The following is a 25,841-nucleotide window of genomic DNA, read 5'->3' on the forward strand; positions in this document are numbered from 1 at the left end:
CTCAGTTTTGTGCTGAAGCTAACACTGAAATCTAAAATCTATTCAAAATAAAAGATGAGGAAATCTGGAGAGAAATTGAGTCCACTGTACTTGGATCCTATGTGGAGGTAGTGACCGTCATACCAGACAATAAATGGACCCCAGTCACATGGGATCAATACATGGTACTTTTCTCTCTCTCCATCTTGGCAGCCAACAAGTTTGATTTGTTCACTTAATGAAATATATTGAGTACCAGCTGGGTGCCAGGCATTGAGTTAGATCTTCTGATTATAAAGAAATCTCTGGGTGAAGAAGCCTCTAGTCATTAGAAAACCCAGACAAATAATGGACAATTAAAATATTAGGGGTAAATATTAGGATTACTGTTAAATGGAGTTTCTAGTGCAGTTTCGTACTACCATTTGAATTGATGGTTTCCGGTTTTCAATTTGTTTTTGGACAAGACAACTATTAATCCTTTAGAACTGAAGGCCAGATGCCTTCCATCAGAATTTGGCAAGTTCACCACAGTTTTCTTGAATAACTTCTGTCCCACTGATAGAAATCTGGCCATATTCATTTTTAACTGATTGCTAAGCGTGATTTATTTCTAACTGACTTTATTCTGTTCTAAGAGTACAGCGCCTGGTCACGCAGAGGGTAAGTGGGGATAAATTGAGGCTCGCAGGGAATATTTCTGTGTGCCCAAGAGCCAGATGTTAGAGGTTATAAGCTGCCAAATTAAGTAGGAATAGAAACAGCACGAAGCTAAACCATGTCTTCCCGTGAGGCAGCCGATACAAGGGCTGGGGAACGGGAAGAGCACCCCACCTCACCCCCCGTAAGCAACTGTCTGCTTCGGGGGACGCAGGGTGAGAGGACAGCACCTGAGGTGAAGGGAACAGCTCGGTGCTTGTGGTGTTTGACTGACTCCGCAGGCCCGGGGCTGCTGGTCTGGGCGTCTATTTGGAGGATGGCAGTGTGCACTGTGGCAGCTGTGGGGAATTTCCTTCCGTCTTGTTTTTGAAATCCAATGTTCTGTTCCACTTTACTGTTTTGTTTTATTCTTCTGGTAACCTGAGCAGCTATTTTGAAGATAACAAAACGCAGTATAAAAACCATTGTTAAATTCCTACCATCTTGTTCTGAAAACCTATATAACTATTGGTTTTTTTGTCGTTGTTTTGCTTTTGTTATTTTTTTAGGTTTGTTTGCTTCTTGATTTTTCTGTTTTTAATTTTTTCTCTTTGAAATGAAAATAAAAAAATAAGACATTTACTTCAAAAAGAAAGGAAGAAAGAAAGAGAAACAGGACGAACTAAGATACACTTTTCTGTAGTTGGGAGTCCAAGCTGAGGAACCAGCCTTTGCCTGATCTTCCCCCAACATCTCCCAGCAGCTGCCAACTCTCTCTGTCCTCCTACTTGTTAGAGATATTTTTCAGCAGCTGTCTGAGGGAAGTTCTGAGTTCTGATAGTATCCTTAAGCTGTTGAAATAACTCAATGCCAGAATTTTCTTTGTCGTGATTGCTAGGATACACGCAGTTCAGATTTCCCGTGTAAGTCTTCAGAAATGCTTGGTCAATAGCTCAAGTTTTCCAGGTACCACAGCCTTAGCATCTTCCTGACAAAATAATTCATCAGGAAGAACATGTGATAGGCATTGATAGTTGTGCCAGCTGGAATCTGGAAAGCCAGCCCTTTGGGAAGTCATTTGTGGTATGAGTATCATCTAGAATGTCATTGATGGATGGGGTCCATGGTGGTGAGCCCATGACACATGTCCACAGCTGGTAGTTTGTTGTCACTGAAGTTCTAAAAGGTTCACCATCACTGGACAGGGTGCTGGTGACGTCCCTTTTAATGCTCATTTAGCAGGGTCTCTGTCCTGATGCTAAACAGGCTCCACATCAGGAAGCTGGATGGAGGGAGTGGTGAGAGACAGACAGGTCTTGCTGACTGCTGCTTTGCCTCTGGCTCCTGAGAATAGAGGCTGCTGGCCTTTGCAGGGGATGGTGACAGTGAGCCCAATCGTTCCATTTGTTCTTCTTGGCCTAATGCTGACAGGCCTAAGGCTGTGAATTTGTAATTTAGCATTATAAAAGCCAGGAAGCAATCTATGTGTTTACTCACTTGGTATGACAAATGGCAAGGAGTATGCCTGTGTACCAAAGAGGTAAAACAGTTTGTACCCACCTTCTGCTCTGGCTAATTGGCTTCTCATATGTCCACCTGAGCATCATGGAGGGTCCAGTAGACCCACGCTACTCCAGGATTTGTTAAAAAAAAAAAGGTTTCTTTTTAAAGTTTTTCTGGTAGGACTAGCTCAGTTCAGTTCAATGGCACACGAGAATACAGATTTTACAAGTTTTGCAAGCGGTCAAAACTGAATCATTAGATTACTCATGCATGGATAATGAAGATGATCCATTGTGGTAAAATACAAGCTTTCACAATGGAAGAGTGGTGTGAGCGTGATGGTGATGATCATGATGATGACTTTGACGCTGGCCCTGTGAGCCAAAGTTCCTGTGACAGTGAAATGGAGTAAGAATTGACTGATACAGACCCAGGGGTGTAGATCTCCTTGATTGAGATGATGAAGAAAACAGCAATGTGAGTACAAATTTGATTAGCTGAAATGTTGCAAAATGGCCATGCAACCAAATAGAATGATCCAGTGTTAGAAACAAGTCCTAAAAGGTAGTGAGAGTCTTATCAGGGATGAAATGTACTGGAACAGAATGCCAGCACTGCCATTCAGTGTAACAGATAAATTGTAACAGATAAAATGCTACAAGGTGCTGTGAAATATGCAAAGGCTGAGATGCAGGTAAAATATTTTGTATGCCCCAACAGCCATATTAAAATGTATTTATTATGACGTCGAGCTGAACTGAAAGCACTCATAAGTCTGCTGTACCTAGCACAGATTTCTCATGGTGATCACAGAAATGTAAAAGACTTACAGAGAAATAGTGGGCTAAAAAATGGCATAAAAATTTATGTCCTTATAGATGTAAAGACTTATTATGCTTTCAATTTAGACATTTATCCTGGAACTCAGCCATCAGGTCCTTATTCACATAGTAATAAACCAAATGATGTTGTGAACAGACTTGTTGGTTCCATCTTCCAAACTAACTGGAATATGACATTTGACTACTGGTTTATTGGTTTCCAACTGGCGTTACATTTGCTAACAGAGAACAAGTTGACCGGTGCAGGAAAGACATGTGGGAAAAAAGCAGAAATTCCAAATGAAATGTTGCAATTCCAAAACAGAGACTTGTACTGTACAATCTTTGTATTTCAGAAAGATACAACATTGGCCTCAAGTATGGCAGAGACAAACAAACCAGAACTACTGATGTCAACGTCTCGCCATGATGGAAACATTGATGTGGAAACCATGACAAAATGGAAGCCTGAGATGGAAGCTTTCAACACCAAATCCAAAGCCACCTTAGGTAGTAGATATTGATCGTTATACAGCAAATATGATGACACTTGAAACACAAAGCATTGGCCAATGGCTGTGTTTCATTTGATCCTAAACATGTGTGGTATAGTTTGATAGCTTATAAAGAAAATAGCAAGTACAAACTATCACGGAGAAGTTTTCTTAGAGGACCGGGAGTGGGGCTCATAAGAGATCATTTACAGCAGAGGAAAAACAAAGTGTTTCTGCCCAGCGAACTATGCCAAAAAAATCGTGGAGCACACCGGTGAGCTGACAGGAGAACAGGCAGGGGCATGTCACAGAGACCTACTAGGACAACAGGAAGACAAAAAGATGTCAGTGGTGCCCTCTGAGAGTGTACAGGAAAACAAAACACACATGCTGTCCGTGTAAGTGAGACATGTGCACGGGACGAGCATTGTCAGGTGTGCAGACTGCCTTGGGCGTGACGGTTAAAGCAAAGCTTGTTTCCCTGGTAGACTTTCATTTGTGTTCATGCAGGTTTTATTTTTGTTGTTATCTTTTAGGTTTTGTAAGAAACTACACAACTAATATAAAAATGTTGATGTTTGTTCTAAATGCACAATACATATGAAGAATAACTTATGTTTCGATATTTTATGTTTCTATTAATTACACACTGTGTAATATAATAAGAGCTTCCTGACCAAATAACAAGACCACTGAGATGTCCAAAATGTCTCCAAAAAAATGCCAGAAAAGTAAACCAAATGTGCTGTCAGGGTGAGCAATATGTGTACATAGAGTGTGCTGTTGTGTGTACACTGCCTCAGGTGTGATAATTGAGGTAAAGTTTTTTGTAAAGTCCTCTTGGTATTTTAACTGTAGTTCACATAAAAATTTATTTGTGTTGTTCTTTTTTTAGAGTTAATACACCAAAAAAGTCGATGTTGAAAATCTTGATACTTTTTTTTAATAAACACTCTGTGCATATTAAAAATGTAATACTTTATTTTGGTTCATTTTCTCTTAAGTGCTCACTGTTTAATATAGCAAAACTTATAAAATTAAAATTAATAATTTATCAATAGAAATATTCTAAAGAATAAACATGTTTAGGCATCCCGAAGACAAAATTAGTCTTAGGTCCCAAGGGTCTTAAAAACTGTTATCCTGAAAGATGACGCCCACGCAGGAGAACGTGCAAGTCATCAGTGCGCAGCTGGACTGAGCCTCACAGTGGGGATGCTCACGCACGAACTCCAGCGAAGACAGAGGACGAAGCCGCCCAGCAGAGGCCTGCTGCCACTGCCCCAGGCTGGTCTGGCCTGCGCTTGAATTTCAGATAAATGAGATCATAGAAGACAATTGCATGGACCTCCTTTCCCTCAGTGTGGCGCTGGGGGGGTCCCTTGGATGACAGTGCCTTTGCGGGTTGCTCAGGGTGCAGGTTTCCTTTGTGTGCGCTGGGGCTGAGAAAGGATTCATCACTGGCTGGAGCTCTGGCTTGCGGAGTGCTTCAGTCTAACGGTCTCAGGAGGAGTCTTCCTCTGACTTCCCCTTTCTCCTGTCTTCTCCCTGTCTTTCTCTTCTGAACTGAATCCTAGAAACCAGAAATCCTCCTCCCCAAAGTGGATCACAAAAACCAGAACCCCTCTTTCCTAACGCCATCCATAAACTCTAGAGAACTCCCTGCCTTCTGCTCAGAGTGCTTGCTCCAGGGGGGTCCTGCCCTTTCCCTGGGAGGAAGGGGTGTCGCACAGAGAGGCCAGGAGAATCCTGAGGACCAGCCTTGCCTCAGAATTACTGTTAGACTGCATTCCTTAATCCAATCCCATCTGACACCGCGGCCCATTCTTTAGGGTATCTGAGACCAGAAACAGTTGCTCAGGGTCTTAGGTTTTCATTTCTGAAGGTTCCAGTGCTGCACAAAACTTGGATTAAATACATTGTTAGGCTTTTCTCTCACCAAACTGCCTTCTGTTGTAACACAATCAGTCATGATCCTTAGGACAGATGCGGAAAGGTGTCACCTTTCTGCCCATTCCTACACACACGCTGTCATTTATTTGTTCATTCTGTTGTTGACAGGCATTTGGATATTTCCAGTTTGAGGTTGTTAAAATCAATGTCTCAAGGAAAATTTTGTATGTATTCTGATTCTCCTGTGCATGGTGGGAGTGCAATGCCCTGATAGACTACCCAGGTCTTGGGGTGTGATGGGCTACCAGTGGCCATCTGTGGGTCCTTCCCACGTGTGTCTAACTTCAAGGCATGTCTGGTCCCCCAGTACTGAGCAGGCCTTACAGACAGTCATGTGGATACTAAGGAGGCCAAAGGCAGCCACAGCATGACCACGTCATTGACAGGGAAAGAGACTGACTTCTTGCTGCTTGCTACAAAAGGTGCGCCCCGTGTCCCTTAGCTGCGGCACCACGGGCTATGTGGATGACTTTCACCTGGTCTGGGTTCTCCAGTGGGCTTGGCAGGCAGCGGACCCACCCCACCATCCATGCCCATGCCCTGTGCTATGCTGTGCTATGAGCCAACCACTGTCTAACTTGGATTTACCAAATACTCCTAGAGTCTTGTTGGCAACTGTAGAGCTGGAAAAATTACTCTTCTTATCTACCAAGGTGTCCCCAGTGAGTTTCTTCGAGGATTGAATCCCAGGCCTCGTGAATGCCAGGCAAGGGCTCTGCTACCAGGCCACCTCCCCACTTTCCTGGAGGGCTCTCCTCTGTGAGACTGGGGCTCCTCCTCGATGGAGCCTAATTCAGTAGGTAAATGTTAAACACTTTCCCAAAGTAATACAGGAGATCTCCCACTGTTCTGATTTAACTTTTAACACATTTGCTGTCACTAATACTGTATTGCCTATTTTAGGCATGACATTTTCATAGGATCAAATACACTTCTTACAACAGTGCTGCGAGGTCAGTGTTATTTTATACAGCACTGAAGACAGAGGGGCAAGGGCACATTTAATTTTGTACAACTATGACAACAATGGTTACCATGACATATAACAACAGTTACAACACATCAGACAATGTGGTCAGTGTTTACTATGTGAATCGTTTCATTATGATGTAAGAGATAGGTATTATTATATTCCAAATGAATAGGTTAATAGATTGATGAATAGGTTAATATATTGATGATGGTTAAAGTCCGTTAACCCGCTCACAGTCACATAAACAGTTAACAGAAGAGCTTGCATTTAAATTCAGGATGCAAGTGACCCCCAAGGGCCAGCACACACCTGCTCACCCAGCAAGGGCTGGGAAGTGGAGGAGGCACAGCCCAATCTGTGTCCCTGAAAACCAGGATGGTCACTCATTTCATCATATATTTTGTTGAATCCTGGACCCTCAATGGTCAGATTCCTGAGTGCCCCACCCTCATCTAGCAAGATGCATCAGCAGGCAGTGATCAGATAGAGGCAAGAGGAGGGAACAGAACGGGGATTTGTGTGACCCTTACACAGGGCCATCGGCTCCCAGCTACAGAGTGCGGCTGGAATGCAATAGTGTTTGGAAGAGGAATGGAAGGCCCAGGAATCTAGACAAGACCCTGCAGCTAATTTAAAAGGAAATGTTGATTTTGGCCGTGAAAGGTCACCAGGAGCTGTCTGCTGGCCAGGGAAAATTATTTCCAAATATCAAGAGGGGAATATCTGTGTTTGTAGAACCCAAAGGAAACGCATCTTCAGGAAGTAAATAGCTTTTCCTGTTTTTATCTCGCAGCTAAACTGGCCTCAACACATTGCAGGGGACAGGCCCAGGAAGGGCAAGCTCATGATGGACGCTCGCACAGGCCTGGGTCCCAGCTTCCTTGTCCAGGGACTGTGGCCATGTCGGGGGCTGCCCTGCCCTCAGGCAGAACCAAGTAGGGAGACCTTCCTCCGTGCAGCCTCTGCTTCCCTTTCCCGAATTATTTCTCTAAGCCTTAGTGTGATAAGGGGAAATGATGGAACATTAGTACAGTTGTCACTTCACAATCTGATTCCAGGGGAGTCTTGGGAAATGTATATGGATGTTTACAAAATGATTTTCAAGTCCTAGATATTAAAAAAAAATGTGTGTTTCCAAGGAGCATTCAAAGCTTTCCCTTTAGATATCCATTCCTAGATGTGGCTGTGGTTTTAGCAGGTAGGGGAAGGGACTTCAATGCAAATTTGTCCAGAGGGAAATTCAGAAATATTTGTGGGTGACCAGGAACCCCATCTTTGCTGAAATGTGTCCCCAGGAAGGAAGGGCCATTTCAACACCAGCCGGTGCTGTCCGAAGTAACTGATTTGGAGAGTCTGTCAAAGGGGACATACTGAAATCAAAAGGAAAGTGTAGATTGTTTTCTAAAATTGGAGGTGGTGGAGGAGGACTGGGACTGAAGAGACAGGATTGACGGATTCCACAAGTTTGTGCCTTAAAATAGATTTCTTAGAGTCTCGATGGTTATTATTCTATACTGAAATAAGCAAAGCAAAGAAATTCTCAGCCCTTTTTAACTTGAATTTTTCCATACAATCTTGTTCTAATCATCTCCTCCTGAAAAAGGCAAAAAGGATGTAAATGTCATTCCAGGGGTGTTTGTTTTGATGCTCAAAAGTGCTCCATTGGAGCAGTAAGTTTGAATAGTTCAGTAAGATCTGGCTAGAAATATGTCTTGCCTTTGGATATTATCAGATATTGAAACAATCAAACCAATAATAATTGGCTCCTGGCTCCCTGGCTATTAAGAGGCAAGGTCAGCCAGAAATGGAATGTAAGAGCCTGGGAGGGGCTGTTACCATGTGGGTGTGCTGTGGTGCCCAAGCAGCAGAGATGCTCCCAAAGGCAGTGGCTTCTCACGTCCCTTCTTCTGGCTTTGCTCCCTTCTTCCTACTGCTACTGAGACTTACTCCTTAAGAATTTCTGGGTAAAGGCCTTGTATCTGTGAGATCAAATGAACTGTGCACATCAGTGCCTGGTGCTAGCTACCTTCTCCTGTGCACATAAAAAGCAGGTCGTGCCTCTCATTTTAGCAAGGAGAAAAGGGAAGAAAAGACTTTGGATGGAAGATTCTAGGTGAGCAACACAGGTTTTCAGTGGTGTGGGTACGAGCTTAGGTTTCTGGGGCAGCTGGGATCTCTCCAGAGAATGCTCCTGAAGAGGGACAGGAGGTGCCCTGCACGGAGACAGACTCTCACATCCCCCAGACCGTGCCAAAGCAGAAGCCTTCAGAGCCAAGTGCTCTGTGACAGGAAGGCTAAGCATGGACATGGGAAAGAAACACGAAAGATTGTTAGTCAAGAGTCAAGATGCACTGGGAGGGAGGCAGGGATGTACTTGGTGAGCAGGGTGGATGAAGGGAGCCCAGAAGGGGCTCCAGCTATGGGGACCTGGGATGGGGCCTTGGGAGCTGTCTCCACAACCTCACCAAGCCACTCCTGTCCGTGGTTCATGGGACATCAGGTTATCTAAGCCCAGGGCAAGGAGTGGTCAGAACCACAGCAAGTATTTAAATTAAAAAAAATTATTACAGTGGAACACACAGTGCCATGAATCCCCCTCAAAATTGTCCCCCTCAGCCCAAACATGCTTATCCCACCATCCTTGCCACCTTCCGAGACAGCCCTGAGTCCTCTTTCCTGAGCATCTTTGTGAGCTGACTACAACTCACAAAAAATACAGCTCGTAAGCACAGACAGCGCACCCTTGTCCACCTCATTCCCTGGATCGGGCACTGTGTGACTTCCGGCTTTTCCCCCAAAGGTAAAATGACCATGAAAGGGAAATGCTTTGGGTCAGTTTGGGACACTGAGGCAGCCAGGACAGCACAGCTAAAGACACTCAGGACAGGAATCAGAGCTGCCGCAGGAAGTGGCGAGCTCCGTGGGGTGGGTGTGTTCAGGGGGCGGGAGGATGCTGAGGGGATCCACGGCAGTGTGTGTTTTATTGTAATAACTTTTTACCAAAATGCACACCACACCTCATATATCCCAACCTGCTCCCACCGCCCCGCTTGTATGATACTGACTGGGTGCCCTGCACGGCCCAGACATGGAGGTCCCCCTCCTGCCTTGCCACTGACAGCCAGTGAAGATCAAGCCGTCCAAGGTGGTCCCTACAATGTCCCCCGCATGTCCATCTGCATTGCCTTCCTCCTCTGTCCTCACCTCGGAACAGCCTGCTGCATGCTTTTGTCCTGTGTCCCGCTCTGTGTTTGCCTCAAAGGACCAATGTGAGAGAGCAAAGAAATCAGTCCTTATTCTCCCAATTCCAAAACCTTCCTGGTTTCTATCACCTACAGATCAAGCGCCCAGCCACAGGAACCCACCTGAGCCCACTGGGACCTAAACACTCGCTCATGCTGGACACCATGGGGCCGTGCGGAGCTTGGCGCACGAGGCTGCCTGTCCTCCAGCAGGTCTGGCTTGTCCCTTTGTCTGTGCGTCCCCAGTTTTGATCTCCTCCGCTGCCTCTGCAAGTCAGGACTCTGGCTTCTCCCTAAGATACAGATTGAGTCTCGCTTCTCCGGGAAGCTTGCTATGATGCAAACGGAGGAACACGGTCTCCTCCCTTCTCAGCATCCTTCCCGGGCTGTGACTTCACATAGTCGGGGCCCGCTTCCCTCTCAGAGCTGTCTTTGTATTCTTTCTTTTTTAACAGGAAACTCAAAGATTTAGAGGAATCTTTTAAATTGCGAGAGACAAACTGTCTCATAGAGAAAACATAACTAGTGGCTGTACACGTGAAATACCGAAGTATCCTCTCTACATCTTAATGCTAGTCCTTTAGAGATAACTTTATTCAAGTGTATTATGCATCTGCACTCATTTCCTAGTGCTGCTGTAATAAATTATCACAGGCTTACTGGATTAAAACAACACGAATGTATTATCTGAGAGTTACTGGCGATTTAAAGTATGAAATCTGTCTCACAAGACTAAAATCAAGGAGTCAATGTGGTGTTCTTTGGAGTCTGCGGGGGCAGGGAGTTGCCTCCCAGCCTCTTCCAGCTTCTGAAGTGGCTGCAGTCCTTGGCTTGTGGCCCCTTCCTCCCTTCTCATTGGCCTGCTGAACTGATCCTGCGCTGAAACCACTCTTCTGATACCACTCTTCTGCCTCCCTGGCTCACTTTGAAGGCCCCTGAGTGTACCCAGAGCCCAGTTAGGTAATTCCAGATAATCTTCCTATTTAGGACTGGGACTGGGGGTGACTTCTTACTGTATAATCCAGGCTGGCCTCAAACATCCCGAGGAGCTGCTGCAGTGCCCAGCCCAGTCTACTTCAAGGTCAGCTGATTCACAACCTTAATGCCAGTGGTATCCTTCATATACAGAGGCCCCAGTTAGGCATGGCCATCTTCAGGGGCTATCCATCTGTTTCCTATTCTACCTCCATCTACGAATGTCAGTATTAGAAGACAATTATGTTTAGTGTATGACTTTTAAAGGTATAAGGTATATATTTCTTTTTTCATCTTTTGTTTATTTTTTAAAATTTGTTTGTTGATACAATTTAGGTACATGTAATGACCACATTCATTACAGGGAATTTGTTTTTGTACATGATCTATCCTGATTCCTCTCCCCGCCCATTCCCATCCCCTTCTTTCAAATCGTCTTTCTCTCCCCATTCACAAAGCTCAGGTTTCATTCCGCCTTTGGTTTTTCTGTGGAACTCAGGGCCTCACATGCATGTCAGGCAAAAGTGCTCCACCACCGAACTATGCCTCCAGCCACATTTTGGATTTTAATGAATAATTTGTCGTGCATATTTTCACGTCAATTCACTAAGCAAACTCCACTCTCTAGTGGTTGCATAGCTTGGCATGGGGTAAATGCTTCACAGTTTAGCTAATATTTTTCTATGAATGGGTATTTTAGTAGCTTTCAGGTTTTTACCCTTGGGTCTATGTTGGTGCCTTAGACAAGAATGTCTGCAGCATGTGTGCCCTGTGGCTGTCCCAGGAGCCAAGGGTGTCTGTGTCTTCAAAGGCCACTTTGCAATCTTGATTACATTTATATATTATATACCATTAGGCAGAACTTTCAAAAATGTAATGTTGTTTGCTGTTCTAACTCTTCTGAGTTCAGCAAGTTGAGATCTTTCCTTTGGTCAGCTCCACCACTCCTCAGCTGTGGGCAAGATGCCGCTGGTGTCCCTTGCTGAGACTGGGACACAGCCATCTCATTGTCTGCACATTGACAAGTATCTCCTACAGGAGACACTGTTTCCAAGCTCTTCCCTACAGCCAGCTTGGGGTGAAGGACAGAGGGTGAAGGGAGCCTGAAGGTCATTAACATTTACTTTTGTGCCAGGATTTTAGAATTATTATATTTTAGTTTTTGGTACTCAGGGCTGTAGCACTGAGCAATATCTCCTGTTTATTTTTTTTATTTTGAGACAAGGTCACAGTAAATTTCTAAGTCACCTAATTTGGGCTCAAACTCATGGTCCTCCTGCCTCAGCCTCCTACGGGGCTGGTGGGATTGCAGACATTTGTTACCAGGCCTGTTAACACTGAGGTGTTAAGTATGAAACATTCGGTGCAAAGTAAGTACACCAACTGGTCAAGCAGGAGGGACTTCGCTGGTCACAGCACACGAGTCAGACAAGCTCAGGGTGTGGTCAGACACTGCGAGTCCCTTTAGAGGGGTCCATTTTGTTTTTTGGACAGAAGAAAGCATGGCCAATGACTCGCCAAAGTCCATCCAACTTGTCCTGTGCTTGTTAAGAGGCCTCACGCCCAGCATACCGAGGTCATGCTGGTGCCAAGGACAAGTGTTGGGAGGCGAAGCAAGTGAGACTCCTCCAAGCAAAGAGAATTGCTGTGCTACATATTCTGGAAGTTACAGTCCACAAACAGGAGCATCATCTGTGTTTGTACGCCAGCCATGAGTCACCATGACCTCTCGACAGACCACCATCCCCGGCTGCCTCTTCTTTCTCTGAGTGGGAACGCAGCCTCCCTTCTTTCAAATGTCACATCTGATTTCCTTTTAAAATGCATTTGACCTCATTTATTATAATTTCTTTGTTTCTTAACAGTATATTTTAATCTTCACTTAAAAATGATGTTATTTCATTTAGAAATGCTGCAGGACTCAAGGTCAGCCTACAAAAAATCAGTTTGACAGCTATACAGAAAAATTCACAAATGAATTGAAAACAGTTCCACTTACAATAGGATGAAAGACAATAAAATACTTAAGACTGTATTTATGAAAAGAAAGGAAGAGAATCTCCAAAAAAGGGCGAGCGTGTCTCATGTTTGTGGGTGGGAAGGTTTTAAATGAAGCCTGGTCTGGGTGCTACACCATCTCTCTCAAAATCTAGGCTGCTTCCTTAGAAAAATTGAAAAGTAGATTCTAAAACTCCATGGAAATGTGAGGGATCCAGAAAAGCCAAAAACAGTTTTGATAAAGAAAGCCCGAGGAGTCACACGTCTCAGTTTCAAAATAGCACAGAGTTCCAGTAATAAGGCAGGATGGACACACTGGACCTCAGCAAAAATTCAAAACCTTCGTGATTCAAGGGGCACCAGCAAGAAAATCAAAAGATGGTGTACAAAATACAATACACAAAATAGCAGCAAACCTTAGCTCTGATAAAGGATTTATATCTGGGGACAAATAAAAATGCATAAAACTCAATAATAAAAAAATCCCAATCAAAAGTGGGTGGAAGATATTAATAGATACTTCTTTAAAGAAGAAATAAAAGCAACCAGTGAGTGTACGAAAAGCCACTCAACATCTGTAGGTGTAAAGGGAGGGTAGGTCGGACTAAGTGAGATAGCACTTTTTGTTTTTTGATGTGTGACTATTATACAAAAGACAGATGCGAAAATATCAGCCAGGCTTGGAGAACTTGGAGCTATCTTTCACATCTGGTGGGAAGAGAAAAAGATACATACTTTGGAAATAATTTGGCAGTTTCTCAAAAAGCAAACACTCATAGCTCTCTACTTAGGGAAATGAAAAGTAATACTCGCATAAAACTAGTATCTATACATTCATGGCAGCTTTAGTCACAATAGTCAAAAGGTAGAAATAATCCAAATGGCCATGAAGTGATGTGTGGATAGATACAACCTGGTATGCCCATATGATGGAATAGTATTCAGCTCTCAAAACAATGAGGGGGTAACACATGCTACTGTGTGCCTTAGCCCTGAAACCAATGCTGCATAAACATAGCACCACATGCGAGGGGTGCTGGAGCAGGCAAATCTCTGCAGGTGGGAAGTCGAGATGCTGAGGGCTGGCGGGAAGGCTGGAGGAGACGGAGCACAACTAGAACAGGGATGGGGATCTCGAGGTAAAAATGTTTTAAGCCGATGCTGGTGATTACAGTAAAGAGCACTGTATTGTGTACATAAAGTGGGTACAGTGCATGCTCATATCTCAATAAAGCTGTTAAGTGGAAAAAGGTAATATCCTTTCAAAGTTGCATACTTGTGAACATAAGGCTTTTCTGAATGCCAGAGCAATTTCTAGAAGTGGATGCAGTGGGGGTAGAAATCTTCTGTGCTTTTATGAAACATTGATGGCTTGAGCTCTGAGGGAAGGTTGCTCCCAGCCTCTGCCTGCTGACCTCTCGTTTCTTTCTAGACACGGTGCACGTTTAGATTAAACAGGTTATTACTGTAACAAGCAGCTTGCCACTCATCCGCTCCCAATGCTCTCGCTCACTTAAGCACACGTATCCCACGGTGCTTGCTGCTTCCTAAGCAGTTCTGGAAGCCCTCTTTCCTGAGTGTCTTTATGAGGTGTGATCACAAACACGGTGAAGGCTGCTGCTGAGGGCCACCTAATGGAAAGGTGGGCTCATACAAACAGGACGCTGTCCTTACCCACCTTATTCACCAGATCTGGCGACTTCTTGTTCTCCCCCAGAGTTGACATAACCACCCAAGGTTTAGGACTCTGAGGCAGTCGTGACAGTGTAACTAAAGACACTCATGAAATGGGGCTTCCCGAGGCGTTTCAGGAAGTGCAGGACTCACAGATGAGGAGGAAGGGCGGGTGTTTCGAGGGGGACCATGGGCACTGTGTCCTTCATCATAATACAATAAAAAAGTATAAACACTCACTGTACTTTTCACTCCTACCTCAGACATGCAGACCTTGAGAATGCAACAAAAAGCTATTTTTGAAACGTCTCCTATCACAACAGAAGTCATTGTAAAGACTGAGGGAGAAAGAAACACATCCAATTGTGCACTGGCACCGAAGCCCACCTGGAGGAGACTGGAAGGCTGGCTGAGGGAGAGTTAGGGGTCCTCAAAGCCCAGGGCATAGCTGGGCATGTGCCTGACCCAGGCTGACCACACGGCTTTGGCAGCAGAACTGGATGCTTCGCCTGGGCTGCTCTGGCCTTCGGCTCCCCCAGTCGTGGGGTGTCCCTGAGGGCCCGTGGAAATACACCCCTCTTCCTCAGCTCCTTTTTCTGCCTGAGTATGCAGCCCACCTTTCCCTGTCCATTCATCCGCTGCAGGGTGCCTGGGTGGCTTCCACACCTTGGCTCTCGAGAACGGGGTAAACGTAAACAGATAGGTGAGCCCTGGTGTTGGACAGCATAGGGGAGGCTTTGGCGACTGTAACTTACTGCAAATTTTATGAAGGTCTAGGAGAAAGACTCACACATAGAGAAATGATAAAGAGGGAGATGTTAATTATCCTGATCTGATTGCTGCACACAGTATGCATGGGTTAAAGTACCGAACAAATAACAGGTACTATTCACATATGTTAGCAAAAGAAAGAGAGAGACCTTTGCTTTGCGCCCCTTCTTTTTTCTCAAGCTGTTAGTTTCAGGAGAAATCTGAGTCTGCTCTGTGTGTGTGTATCCTGGAGGATCTATTTTTGCTCATCTGTTCAGGTGGCCAAACGATGAAGACATTTTCCCCCAATCAGCAGCGACCCACCCACGATGTCAGTGTGTTCTCCGAGCTGGCTGCTTAATGATGGTCGGATTCCTGCCCTGCTCCTACCAGCTGCAGGGTGCTCCGTGCAGCGCCCACGCGACCCAGCGGCTGGTGACAGGACGCAGTGTCAGCCGGAGGAGGCTGGTGGCCTGCAGCCTGGCCTCTCAAGGGACCCTGCTGTCTTCTCATTTTATTAACTGAGGCTGTTGAGGAGGAGGGTTAGATCCAAGTATGCGACACAGACGTGTGAAACTGTCACAAGGAAACCATCATTCCAGGTAATTAATGACAATAATAAAGAATTCAAGAAATTATATCAAGAAATATACCTCTCAAGGGCTAAAGTCACTAAAATTGTGTTGCTTTGGGAATCTGTGTGAAGAAAGTAGATTTTGGTTGCTTTTGTCACAAATAAGTAATGATACGAGGCGACAGATCTGTTATCAACTTCACCATAGTAACCATGCTACTCTCTGTATCCTTCAACATCCTGTTGTAATCCTCCACACACACAATGGAATTTAATAAAAAGACCTATAGAAGGGAGCTCTCGGAGGGCTCCAGATGTCCAAGCTGTCAGCAAAACTTTCAGGGCCGTACACAACAGCATGCATCTCCTGACCCTTGCCCTGTTCCTGCCCTTGGTACCCACTGGACACCCCCAGTGAGGTTGGAAGACTTTTCTGGGTTTATGGAGTGGAACTCAAGTCACCTTTAAACAAATCTTACTTTACAGGCTGAGAAAATAATGATTTCTTTCCTTGTCACAAAATCTATGTCACATCTTTGCCTGTACTTTATGGCTACGAATATGTCCTCCCAGATGGAAGGAGTCTGAAGGAGAGCTCGTATCCATCCCCTGTTGCTGCTGTGACAAATCACCACAAAATGCCCTCCAGTTCGTGGTCGTACAGTTCTGGGGCTGGAAGTCGGACGTGGGTCTAAGAGCGGCACACAAGACCCCCAGACAAAGGCTGAGGCGATTCCAGATGCTGCACAGGAGAATCCGTTCCCATGCCCTTGTCACCTCCCAGTGACATGGCACCCTCTGGTCGTGGCTCTCTCCCATCTGTCATCTCCTGACTCTTTCATCAGGCCACGTGTCAGAGCATTGCTCCAGCAGGGGATTCTTCCCACCTCAAGATCCTTACCTAATGACATCCACAAAGTCCTTTCTGGCCTGCATGGAAAGGTTCACAGGGGATTAGGGTGTGGGCAGCTTTTACCTTCCTTACACAGAGGTTCAGTATTGGGACCATTCACATGTGTTACTTTGGGCCAAACACCTTCATTTGACTCTTATGATGAGGACAATTAGTCATAAATGCAGTATAGAAAAGGAAAAGTAGCTACAGATGATGGAAATAAACCCAGAAGAAACATCAGTGCCCAGTGGGAGGCTTATTCATGACACAGGGAAATCCATCTGTATTTGTTAATAGGTGCATCCACATCACTGAAGCCTGAAATGTTACCCAAAACAGACCATGGAGGCAATTCACATTTCCTAGAAAATTTTAGATCTTTTATTTTTTTGGTATGTGGCTATATTAAATTATCTAATGAGGAAATGAGTAAAAATTACCAAGAGGTAGATAATGAGTTCCAAAAATAAATACATACATATCTTTCTGGTAACAGGCATCACCAGTGGAGGGGGCTATTAACTGCAGATTTGTAGCAAATGAATGTGATTCCCTGGAGACAGCTGCTGCAGTGAGATTTTTGTGGAGTGTGCTGTTTGCATTTTTAGGTTGTCATAAAAGAAAATGTGGCAACTAAATATCAAATAGAGAACAATAATGGGAGAAGCAGTAGCGGTTATTTGTGCAACAAAAAATCTAATGAGTATAACAAGATGATGTACATTTCCAAAACAAGTTTAGGAAAATGTTAGTGCTCTCCAAAATAGGAACACTGCAAAATGTCTTTGCCTCTTTGGCCCTGGATGTATTGCCATGCTGAAGAGAAAAAGGGGAAACCTTCTATTCATATGGGTTTTCTCATGACTTAATCATGATCCACCCAGTTTAAGTGCAAAGGGTTACACAGACATGGTATCACCATAGTGTCACAACGGGGGACTTCATTCTCTTCTTGGAGGTTTGTTTTTCTTTCTTCTTCCTCATTCTTGTTGGTGTTTGAAAAATCATCAGCAAACTACTTATGTTTGGGATTTATTTGGATTCCACAATTCTCTCAGAAATGGATCATTCTAGAAGGAGCATGCACCCTGTGGAGGTGAGCACTTATAAGTTGCATGCTGTTTTCTTAACTTTCTCTCTGCATCTGAAACATGGGAGCTGGGTTAGCGATAAATCCTAGGTTCCTGTTAATTCAGAAACTTGGTCATTTTGGGCCAACATGATAGGAGAAAGCAAGGAAGGAAGGGATCAAACTCATGACCTCATGCTTGCTAGGCAGGTGCTTGTGCTACTGAGCTAAATTCCTGGCCCCAAGGAAGGCAATTTTTGAAAGAAGAAAGTCAATGGCTGTAAAGAGAAGTTGGGTGTTTTGGCTCCGTTGATGGAGAGAGCAAGTTTATCAGTATTAACTGTCCCGCTGTCAGGAGGAAGCGACAGAGGCAGGTGAGTTATTCCCATTCCACAAACACATTTAAAACCTGTGAGATACTGAAATTAATTTCTCCTTGGACAACAGACTTTGCTTGTGACAAAGCAAGTATGACCAGGTTCATTTGGCAAATGGGTAAGTTTGCTCTTTGAGTTAATAGCTTTCCACGGTCCTTATACTTTGGCAGTGAGCTCTGTGGTTGAGATGTATTCTGTTCCCGCAGGGCTTGGCCGTAGGATGCGTAGTTGTGATGCACGTGTGCCTACGGGAGGGAGGCTGATAAAGCCAATGTGTGAGGGCAAAAACGCAGAACACACAACTTTACGTCCATTAGTGTTACAAGTAACCTTTAAAAATATGTGTGCTTACGGACAAAGCACTGAAGGAAAAACAAGAAAAATAACAAAACCTCCCCTGCCAGGGTAGGTATTACAGCTCATTTTTTCTGTTTCATTCTTTTAATGTTATAGATTATTATGCATTTATTATTGCATTCATTTGCAGTCAGTTTAGCACTTACATCTGCAGTCCTAGAGCTTGGTCTAGTAGAAGAGTAATATGCAGACAAATAGTGATGGCCCAAACAGACATGCCCCATAACAATGGCATTTCACAGGACTCTGATGAGGAAGAGAGTTGATCAGCAATACTTTTACAGGGCAGGTAGTAGATTCTCCTGCGTCTCTTCCATCTCCTTCTTCGCATCACAGGGGACTGAAACCAGGGCCTTTACACTGAGCTACCACCCCAGGCCTTTGCACTTATTCTTTTGCAACAGGTCTTTCTAAATCACCAAGTTGCTCAGGCTGGTCTAGAACTTCCGATGCTGCTGCCTCAGTTTCTCAGAGAACTAGCATTACACATCAAGGCATGAAATATCCTAGAAACCTCCAAATAGATGAGAACTCAGAAATGTCCCTGGGTTGTAGCATTTGGGAAGACAAGAGTGGCCAAGATCCAACAGTCAATGAGGAATGCAAAAGAGATGACAGCATTACATGAAAGAGGAGAAGAAACAGTTTGGAAAGGATAAAAAGACCAAAAGAAATACCAGAATTTTAGGTGCCATATAAAGATACCAGCAGTTATAATTTTAGTTCATTAGAATCAATGTTTTGGGAAATAGTATAAGCTGTAAGTCTGGTATATCCATTATTTCAAAAAATTCTTTAAAATGCTTTTGTATGTGGGAAAATATCGGTAAACTCTTTTTGACTATGAAATATCAGCGAAGTGCAGTTGATTTTAGTTTGGGAGGATACTGGGTGGTTCCCAGGTGCTGTGTCAGAACCAGCAAAAAAATGCTAAAATTTGTGGTCTCCAGAAAGATTGTAGTATGAGCTACCCGCTCTTCATTTATCTGTGGAACAAGAAGGTGGCCGGTGATGATCGTGTCATTTCATAGTAGGGACAGTTTCAAAGTCTCCTGGGGTCTCTTTTAATTTAATCTCTCCATGGAAGGAGCTGGATTAGGCTGTGATTTTCATTATCTAGTTTATTCAAGGAGAAAGACATTTGGTTTAACAGAAAAGATGCACTGGAGTGTGTGTGTGTGTGTGTGTGTGTGTGTGTGTGTGTGTGGTTTAGGTAGGGTGTATCCTCAACAGAATCTGGAAATAAGGAGAAAATGGGAAGTTTTTAGGGAACTGGACTCTCAGTTTCTGGCAGCAGGGGGTGGGGAAGGTTTCCTTGGGGGGAGCTCAGCACCTGTCCCCAAGGCATAGGAGATTTATGTGCTTCTCCAGGAAGCCCCTGGACTTGCTTTCAGCCTGAGATGCGTCACTGTCACTCTGCAGACCGGCACAGACAAACACGGAGGCCACTGCTGCTTCCATAAAACAAAAGGAGCAGCCAGGCCCCTGCAGCCGTGCTCTGGGCCTTGGTGATGACAGAATCAATTAGTGGAGGTTCAGCTCTGCAGGCACCAGGGTGAGGCCTGCGGCCTGGGCAATAAAGAACTGTCAATTGTGGTGACGTGTTCTGGAGCTTGGTGGGATGGCCTGGCAGCTCATCAGGACATGAGAAATGATCGTCCAAAGAGGAGGCGTGGGCAGCATCAAAACAGGCTTGACAAGCACCTCATCTTCACCCCACGCCTGGGCACCCTGATAATTACCAATCAACACTGTCTCCATGTAGCCTGGTGCTGACCAGAAATCAGCACAAAAAACGGAAAGCGGCGATTTCTTTCTCCTAATTCCAGGCACATTTATTACTACAAAGGGGTCAGGAAACTCGAAGTGGCCAATATAGGACAATAGGGTCATGAGTTCTAAAGCTGGCCTGAGTTCAGGGCCGTCAGAGTCTTACCTGTGTTGCACAATTCCATTTATTGAAGCAAGGTGATCGTGTGTGTGTGTGTGTGTGTGCATGTGTGTGTGTGTACATGTGTACGCATGTGTGGGCTTGGACACGTGTATAGGGAGAGTTCTTTTTCAGACAGAAGCACAGACATTGGCTTAAGAGTCAGCGATAATCACTATGTATCGGATGACGTCATTCACTAATGGCTGTGTGATATGTAAACTAGGACATATTCTTCTGGAAAGTGTAACTGTCTCAGTATTTTGAAGTCTGTTACTTAAAGTGAGCCACTGACACACAGCACAGTGAAAACAGGCAGGTGGGCAGTTTTTGCTTTTAACAGCAAAGGTGATATGGACTCTCACGGCAACCCCATGGACCTTCCACCTGGAACGCTGGCTGAATGCTCCCATCGCTCTCTGACGGCGCCCTGCACCTTCCTCCCCAGCCCCAGCAGTGGGTGGGGCTTTCTGCCTCAGTTTCATAGCCACCACGCTTGGAGACCAGCCTTTCTTCCCCTCTTCTCATCTTCTGCCCTAAGCTGTGCAATTCATCCCTTTGTAGGACCGAAGAGTGGAGGGTGTCCCCCAGCCAGACAGCCTGTGTCACCACCTTGGCAGCTGCCTTTCCTCTTCACCACAGGAACAAGGCTCCTCAGGCCCTGGGCTGAGCCCGAGTTTGCTGATCTGCTAGAGTTCTGCACCTCCTGATTGTTGGGGTTCTGCTTTATGCCTCAGCGCTGGACCTCTACTGTTTCCTGGACAGAGTGGCCCCAGGATGGCTGGTTACCTGTAAAGCCTGGCTGCTGTGTGTCCTCCCCAGCTGCTCTGCCTGTGCCTTGCCTTCTTGCAGGCAAAGCTGGGCTTGGTCCAGGCTCTCATGTGCTGCTGGGCTCTGGAGGTTCAGGCTTCCTTCCTGGCCCTGGAGGGAACTCGGTGTCATTGGTACCCAGTGGAGCACAGGGTGAGGGTGAACATACAGATGTCCTATCCCACTTTCCCTGGACTGTCCTGGCAGCAGTGTGAGTCAGTCATCTCTCTGTGATGCAATACCTGAGGACAACAACTTGAAGAAGCGGAAGTTTATTCTGGCTTATGGTTTCAGAAGATTCAGTCCATGGCAGGCTAGACCAGCTCCCTTCTTCCTGGGTCTCTGGTGAGACAGAACATCTTGGTGGGAAGGTGTGACAGAGGAGAGCTACTCACCCCATAGTGGAGGCAGACAAAGAGAGAGCTCAAGAGAAGACACTGGGAGAAGATCTGCCTTCAAAGCAGCCCTAGTCACCTGCTTCGTTCAGTTGGACCCTGCCTCCCAACACGCCCATGTGTCTGACAAAGTCATTGATGGATGAATCCACTTCATGGTGTTGGAGTCCTCATGATTGAACCACTTCCCAAAGCCCACAGGCCAGCAACCAAGGCTTGCACGCAGTGGGGCTTTCAGGGGACATTCTGGATCCCAGCCATGACCCAGGGGCTCGGTACAGTCCACCCAGGGAAGGGGCATGTGATCCGATAACCAGCTCTAAGTTCCTACAGTGCTCTGGTTGTCCTGGTGATGTCCCATCTTGTTTGCCTCCTTCTCTATCTCCTGGCCTCTTCTCTGTCACCCCTCTTTCTCCTTTGGGAAGAGTATGGAAGCCTTACCTCTGTTCCCTGCCTGGGGAACTATGTGAGTCAGGCATAAAGCTGCCCTGTCTGTGGAGGGTCTGTGCAAGACCAGCCAGCCTGGCTTGACCCTCTCCACTCATAATGTCTCTGTGCCTGCTGATCTGTGGTTGGGGTTCAGGGTCAAGTCCATCTCACACCTGGGGCCAGATGGGTCACAGTGAGAATGAGCACATTCTTGAGTCTTTGGTGGTTGCTCTGTGTGGTCACATTTGGGAGGGGGGTTAAACCAAAGGAAAGAGGCTTTGGCTAAGTGTTTCTAACCTGCAGCAACTCCAAATAGAATGGGCTTTCTCAGAAATGGTGAGTTAGGTCACCCAATGCATTAGTGTGACCCTGGGATGACCAAGCTCATGAAGATGATAAGAAGGGTGAGGCTTGGCCCAATTTTGCTCAATGACTTGGATTTAAAAAAAAAATTACAGTGCTTCTTTTTCTTTCATTTGTTTTTTCCTTTCCTTCCTTCCCCTCTCCCTCTCCCTGTTTCCCTCCTTCTGTGTCTCTCTTGATGCTGGGATTGAACCCAAGGCATCATGCTTGCCAGGCAAGTGCTCCAAGTGCTCCACTGCTGAGTAGTACCCCAGCCCTTTGTTTTTCTAAATAACAATTTGTTCACATTTTTAAAGGTTGCTGTGCTTTTCTTGTGTATCATGAGCACAGTGTCGTGAATTACAGCACAGACCACACTTTGGGCAGCACCAGCTCAGTCCCCTCTCTGGACATCTCTCTGCCTCTGCAGCAGGTGCATAGTTCTGGGGTCTGCACTCCTTGGTCTAGCTGGCACCACGTGTGGGGTGCACATGGCATCCCTTGGGTCTGGAACCAGGGTGGGGGCAGGGGCCTGCCCCCTCCACCAGCTTCTTGGAAGTGATTCTGACCTCAAAAAATAAATCCATGTCTGACTGACCTTTAGCCTAGGAAACAAAACCTTTTAAATTTACATGATATAAAAAGAAGGCAGTGAAAACCTTCAGCACTCTGAACAGGGGCCATACTCCCCCAGTCATGGCAAAGTGACAGAAGCCTCTAGCAAGGATACCAAGGAAACTTTCCTTCAGATTCCATTTGTTTTTACACGTAAAGCCTTTATTCTTAGAGTCTGGTGTTTCATGGCATAGCTGGGTGACTAATAAACCTCAAATAGGTAGAAGAGAGGATTTAGAATGGATGCACTGTACAGAGACAATGAAATACCACGAGGATGGCTGTGCTGCTGGTCACCCTGGTTGGATCACTGCACAAAACATACAGGAATGGACAGGTCACCCTGTGCCCCATGAGTACATACAGTTATTATGTGACAACCAAAAAGTCACACAGCAAAAGAAAGAAAAACTAAAACATCTATTCTTTTCCTTCCACATCGACTCTTCCTTTTGTCTCCCATACCTTAGGCAAACTTGTGCTCCCCTGTGCTTTCTTATCAACACAGCTTCCCACCTGAGGATTTGGGGTGAACTCGGGGGTTCTCTGTGTTCCCCACTCTGACACTCCCTCTGTCCTCTCCACCCACTGCCCACTCTCCTAGCTGCACACACCAACACTCCTGAGATTAGGGCTGGGGCAGACGACGAGGCAACTACCTAGATGAAATGTGTTAAAAGTCCTAAAAACTCAGGCCAACAGTGAAATGAGATGTTTTCTAAAAAGCGAGGACGCCAGAGGAACATAGGACCCAGGAAAACATGGGACTTACTGCCCAGCGCTGCGGACCAATCAGGAAAGAGTTACTTGCCCTCCCTCATTTGCATGTGAGCACAACCAATCAAAAGATGCTCCCTATCTTTCATTTACATCTGTTGGGAAAGGACGCTTCCCATAGGACAGTTTATATATGACATGGCACCAGGTGAGATTTTGATAGGACCAATGTCCCAGGGCCTTATTTGCATGAAATCAACTCAGAACTCCAAAGACCTGGGGAGATGCCCCGGGGACCCCCTACCCAGTAACACTTGGGGAGTTCAGCTTTCCTCAATGACTGTGTACCCCACGTCCTCCTCTCCTTCAGGGTCTGCCCAATGTGGAGTGACCCCATGTCACCTTGAAACAAAAAGGGAATTTGCTTATGGGGGGAGGTGCTAAGCTACTCACTGAATAAATAAATATATTCTTTGTGTTGTCTTTACCTGGTGACTACAAATTACCCAAGTAAAACATACATGTTCTCCTTTACATGCTGACCAAATCAAACGATCTCAGTAGACTTCACAATACTAAAAGGCTTTACAGCTGGGGGAGCAGGGCTACAGGATGTGGCTGGTCATCACAGACCTGATGGTAACAGGTCCCACACCACTAAGGAAGTGAGAAGCAATCCCTTGCTTGGGTGTGGTGGCACACCTCTGGAGTCCCAGCATTCTGGGAGGCTGAGGCAGGAAGGCGATAAATTCAAGCTCAACCTGGGCGTTTTAGCAACTTAGCAAAATCTTGCCTCAAACTCAACAACTTTGAAAAGGGTGGGAAGATTTGGGGTTGTAACATCGCTATTTCCTACAGGGTTACAGCTAGTTTAGTTGGGACCAGTTTTCCCAGGGACCTCAGTCAAATATTATCACCGACACTGAGTACTGACCCGGGTCCTCTGTGTCTGTCCTGGGGCCCTATGGAGAGAGGGAGGTACAGAGAGAGGGGAGAGAGAAGACAGGAGAGGGGAGAGAGAGATTCGTGATCAAGGTAAGCACTGCACTTTAAACTGCTGACCCGAGCTTGCCTGGAGAAACTTTCCATAACACAGAGGAAAGACTTCTCTTAGAAGGAAAGGCTTCTCTTCCTGTCTTCTGTTACATCTCTAACCGTGCTGTGCTGGTGTTAGTGTCATGGTTGTGGAGCTGACACAGAGCCCACGGGGACAGATGACACACTCCTGGCCCTTCATTCATTGTGTATTAAAAGCAGGATTTATGTTTTCTTCTGAAGCAGTTTGGGGATTTAAAAGTGGCTTTGCTAAAATCTGTGAGTCTACACTGGGGCCTACAGGAGGTAACTAAGAGCAGAGCAAAGCTGTCCTTTCACTTCTTACCCTTGTCGCCTTACCCTCTGGACACAGGTATGGTAATCCCCTGGGCGTGTTGCATTAGCCTTCAGTTTACCCATGCCCATTGGGGACTGAGAACACCAAGAGGAATTTACCCTGGTTTCTAGGGACTACAGCTTTCCAGATTTTACAGTGCCCCGTTCCAATCCACTCTGAGCGGTGCCTAGAAATCCCCAGTCACTGTCCTGAATGTGTGACCCTCTGGGTTCCAGGGAAAGCAGAGCCTCAAAGACCTTACGTGGAGGCCCTGACAGGCAGAGGAGACGGCTCCATCTTGGGAACCTCGGGGACTCCTGCAGAGCTGCGAAGCCTGACCTGTGTGAGGACCACCCAGCCGGAGCCCGGCCCAGCGCCCCGTAAAGCTGCTTTCTTTCTGTTGGTGGCCAGCGCGGTCCTCCTCCTCAGTGGGTGACCCCTCCTCTCCTGTTCCAGCTGCAGTCCGGCCCCAATTTTTCTCTTACTTTAGTTTGTGAAGAGATCAGCTAGATCTTCATCAGTCTCTCAGACTCGTTTCTTCTCATTTTCTCTTACTTGCAGTGAAAGCCGGTGCTTTAGCTTTGATTTCCACTGTCGCTGGTTCCAGGGCCCATGCTAACTGTCGACATGAGGCTGCAGGGCTGGGCTCTAGTTCTGTCCAAGAGTTGTGCGATGAGTTTGGGTCTGGAATGTTCCTCCTACATTTAAAAGCTTGGTCCCCAGGGTAGCACTGTCTGTGGTGCAACCTCTGGGAGATGGGGGAGCTTCAGGTCATTAGGGGGTACCTTTGATGGGGCTGGTGGCACCCCAGTCCTTCCCTGCCTCTTTCCTCTCTGTTCCCTTTCTTTTCTTCTCTCCCCCTTTCTCTTTTCCACTTTCTCCTCCTCTCTCTCTCTTTCAACTAACTGATCATCGAGGGCATGGATTGCTCCACCACCTTTTCCCACCATGATCCACT

General features: G+C 45.8%; 1 protein-coding gene across 14 annotated transcripts in view; it reads right to left on the minus strand.

Moving 5' to 3' along the window:
• The window catches only part of Dlgap1 (DLG associated protein 1), a 758,966-nt gene that overhangs the window by 188,276 nt on the left and 544,849 nt on the right, over positions 1–25,841 (minus strand). The window lies entirely within an intron of this gene.

This window comes from Cavia porcellus, unplaced genomic scaffold (assembly GCF_034190915.1).
Source record: "Cavia porcellus strain 051 isolate PalLab524CR breed Dunkin Hartley unplaced genomic scaffold, mCavPor4.1 scaffold_20, whole genome shotgun sequence".
In the NCBI taxonomy this organism is placed as follows: Eukaryota; Metazoa; Chordata; class Mammalia; order Rodentia; family Caviidae; genus Cavia; species Cavia porcellus.